This window comes from Octopus bimaculoides, chromosome 12 (genome assembly GCF_001194135.2).
Source record: "Octopus bimaculoides isolate UCB-OBI-ISO-001 chromosome 12, ASM119413v2, whole genome shotgun sequence".
Taxonomy (NCBI): Eukaryota; Metazoa; Mollusca; class Cephalopoda; order Octopoda; family Octopodidae; genus Octopus; species Octopus bimaculoides.
In genome coordinates, this window is record NC_068992.1 from 3,787,770 (window position 1) to 3,792,093 (window position 4,324).

General features: G+C 39.5%; 1 long non-coding RNA gene across 1 annotated transcript in view; it reads left to right on the forward strand.

Annotated features, from left to right (window-relative positions):
- The window catches only part of LOC128249184 (uncharacterized), an 11,502-nt gene extending 8,343 nt beyond the window's left edge, over positions 1-3,159 (forward strand). The window contains exon 3 of the long non-coding RNA XR_008265280.1: positions 475-3,159. This is a non-coding gene — a long non-coding RNA (uncharacterized LOC128249184). The remainder of the gene's footprint in view (positions 1-474) is intronic.
- The last annotated feature ends 1,165 nt before the right edge of the window (positions 3,160-4,324 follow it).

A 4,324-nucleotide genomic window follows, 5' to 3' on the forward strand; every position in this document is an offset into this window, starting at 1 on the left:
TATACACACACAAACATATATACATACGTACACTGGACGAAATGGTGCCAAGCATTTCGTTTGCTTTTCTCGATCCCAGAGGTCGATAAAATAAGTACCAGTTGAGCGTTCGGCTCCAAGTTTATGCTAGTAGCAGAAAGGATTCTTCTTCTTCTTCTTCTTCTTCTTCTTCTTCTTCTTCTTCTTCTAGTTGGCACGATCGTTAGCGTGTCGAGTAGAATACTTAGCGCTATTCCTCTCGACATTTTATGCTTTGAGCTCAAATCTCGCTGAGGTCAACTTTGCCGTTTATCGTGGGTATGCAATAAAATAAAACACCAGACAAGTATTGATTTTAACATAATCAACTCTTCCCTTTTCCCTCTTCAAAAACATCTTGCTGGTCGTGTGCCAAGATTTAATATTATTATTATTGATATAATTATTCTGTTTGATTTTCTCGACAGTCACATGCTCAATGTTTATTTGTTTCAGGAGTGGCAGAGTTAATTGACTGGACCCATTACTTTGACAGAAGAACGAAAAGCCAGGTCGACCTATGTGAAATTTTTAGGTAGAAATGCAACGCACCAAATTTGTCATTGTAAAACATCTAAATTTGACACTTCAGAATCTGTACTAGTTTCACCAGCCTTTTTTGTCTTGCAAATTATAGCAAAGTGTTTTATTTGTGGAATGGAAAGTTATCATCGCCCTCGCTAGAAGTTGTATTTATCTAAGATGACATTTAGAATTGTTTAATTAGCAGGTCGTCCGGTGATCAAATTAAAAAGTCGTTTAGTATTGGCTACCGTTCAATTTTAAGGACGCCTGTTTAAGACAGACATGTGTTGACTGATCACAGAAGCTTATATATGCACCTTAAACATAATATTATTTCTCTGAATGGAAATATACTGAACAAGGCGGAGTCAGTCGAGTCCTTACCGGAAACTTTCGTAGTATCCTGGTTTCGTTATCTTATAGAACAAAGATCAAGTCCTGCTGGCAATGAGAAAAGCAAAGGAAAATGACAGTAAACCGCAGGAGTAAATTAATTACATACACGATCCCAACGGTATTGCCTTCGTCTACGAAGAGGAGGAAAATAATAAATCTTTAAAAGATATCATTTAGTGAGTCAGGAAGAAGGATCATTCCCCATGAGCTTTGCAACCCCTCAAACAAACCTCGTTTAAACGGAATATTTATGGCTTCGAGTTCGTAGGTTTCCTGAAATGAGGGATCTTGAGGCCATTAATTGTGAACTGTTTGAGCTAATGCAGATCATCACCTGCGGGAAGACGTGAGCAGGGAGAAAATTTCAGAGGACAGATATTCTGGGGGAGAAAGACTAGAACGGTATTTAGTGTTTTGAATGTAATGAGAAGTGGAGAGACACGACTAGAAGGTTGGGTGAGACTTGGTGGTGGGGGCTAGGAGGCCAGTACGTTCTGAGGAACAGATTTCATTATAGTAATTATAGCAGTGATAGGAAAGGCACAAAGAAGAGACAAAAGCTGGAAGACGTTCGTTAACGATAAAAGCCAGCCATTCAAATGGCCTTTCTTGGATATGGCCCATGGTGTCTGTGCGCATAGCAGCAGCAGCAATGTCACAAATGTAGGAACAGTACTCCATTGTAAACCTTACATGAGCCTTGTGGAGTGTCAGCAGCAATTAGGGTCCGAAATTCTTACTGACCCTGAAGAGAGGAAAATTTTGAGAGTTATGATACCAGCTATGTTGAGAATGTGCTTTCTCCAGGGAGATCCATCGGTGATAGGGTCGGGGCCTAGTTCATGGAGCGATTTCTTTGTTGTTTAGACCCTTGCCAGCCCTGGTCCCCGAGTATATGATGAGAGCCCTTCTAACTGTTGCTATGTTGTCATTTCAGTGAAACTGGTTTATTTTAGATTACGTAATCCAAAATATGCGTTTTGTTCTTAGAGATAATTCGCTGTTATTTCCAGAAGCTTAAATCATTTCGTAGAGGCTGCTCCCATGTTATGCTTAGAGGTGTGGTGCACGATATTGTAGCAGTATATTCTGTAGAAAGCACATCCTTTTAAGACTCACAAAGATTGACAATCCTTAGTTCCATTGTTAACGAAATTATAAATCCTCCATTTCCCAATGGAGACTAAGAAATTGCTATCTTATACTCTATGTGTCTGTATACATATTCATTTTACTTACGACCGTTTATGTATGCAAAAGCCCCGAGGCTCTTGGTGTTGAGCGGTTGAGTCACATCTGGAGCTACGTGGTAATAAAAGTGAAATCCTTTATCACACGGTCGTCAATATATTATGATAACAGGCGCTCGACTTACAATTGAGCACAGAAAAGACATGTATTTGTAACTGATTACTGTCGTTGATGGAGAGAAAATAATATAACATTTTACTTTTTCTAAACAGAAACTAGCCTCATTTTATCATATATAACCTTTAGTCAAGATCGTAATTCTTATCTCTATAACCCTATTTCTCCCACTTCGTTCAGTCACACACATACATACATATACGTATACCTGTGTGTATATGTATATCTTTTACTTGTTTTAGCTGCTGGATTGCGGCCATGCTGGGGCACCACCGTGATTTGTTTCGTGGAGCAAGTCGCGCATTACTTAGGTCTTTTAAGTCTGGTATTTATTTTTATCGGTATCTTTTGTCGAACCGCTGAGGAAAACAACACCGGTTGTTATGCGATGGTTGTGAGATAGATATAAACACTCACAAACAATCACACTCACCGCTTTATAAGCTAATTCTACCCCAATCCATTTCATTGTCTTATTTTTTTGCAATATTTATATTGGTCTCAAATTTTAGCACAAAGCCCGCAATTCCGGGGGAGGGATTAAATTGATTACATCGATCTCAGTACTCAACTGGTTCTTAATTTATCGACCCCGACAGGATAAAAGGCAAAGCCGACCTCGACGGAATTTGAACTCAAAACGAAGAGACAGACGAGATGCCGGGCATGCTAACGCTTCTCCCAGCTCATCTTTTCTTATGCTGCCATATTTATATTAATATTATTTAATATTCCTCTCTGCTGTAGGCGCAAGGCCTGAAATTTGGTGGGAGCGGGTAAGTTGGGTGCCCTGTTGTTTTAATATATATCTATATTTGATTTGTGATAATATGGGAATGATATAAAGTTGTTTTGACCGATTGCAGCGTTTATTCATTACACCCTTCAATTTTGTTTTCTCCTTTCGCTTCGGTGTCACCTAACCACTTCCAGCTGCACTCCTATTTTTGTTTATGCTCATCGGTTTAAATATATATATTATTTATATTATATGATTGAACGTTACGCATCCTCTTCCAAGTAAGTTTTATCTATCTATCTATCTATCTATCTATCTATCTATCTATCTATCTATCTATCTATCTATCTATCTATATGCACGACAGACTTCTTTCTGTTTGCGTTCACCAAAATCCACTTTGGTCGGCCTGGGGTTATAGTAGAAGACGCTTGCCCGAGGTGCCTTGCAATGACACCGAACCCGGATTCTCTGGTTCAGATGTAAACTCCTTATACTGAAAAGATTAAGAGGTTTCGCTTGAATAAATTTATAAAACAAAAGGACATAATTCCCCGAGACCTTTAACCATAAATAAAAAGATCAAATGAGATCAGTGAAAACCAGTTGCGGTTTATTGAACTGTGCGGTATGAGGCACCAGAACCAGTGGTAGTTTGTAGAAACTAGAGTTCGCTGGAGGAAACCATAAGTGGTTCGTGGAAATAGGGATGGCTTGTGGAAATTAGTGATGGTTTGTGTAAACTAGAAGCAGGCGATTATGGAAATTTAAAATGGTTGAAGGAAACGGGTGGAGAAGCGCGGAATTTAAGGCTGTTGCATCGTATCACTTAGCGCTGGGCGAATCTTTTATCTTTCACTTGTTTCAGTCATTAGATTGCGGCCACGCTGGGCCATCGCCTTTAAGAATTTTTGTCAGAGGAATCGACCTCAGTACGTAATATCATTATTTCTTTTTTTAGAAAACCTTGTATTTATTGTATCGGTGCTGCCAAACCGCTAAGTTACGGTGACGTAAACACACCAACATCGGTTGTCAAGTAGTGGTGGTGGTAGTGGTGGTGGAATACACACGCACACATACAAATATATACGACGGCCTTCTTTCAGTTTCCGTCTGCCAAATCCATTCACAAGACTTTGGTAGACCTGAAATTAGAGTAGAAGACACCTGCCCAGGGTGTCACGCAGTGCAATTGAACCCGAAACCATGTGGTTAGGAAGCAAACTTCTTAACCACACAGTCACGCCTGCGTCTTTGGAAACTTGTGTAGGTTTA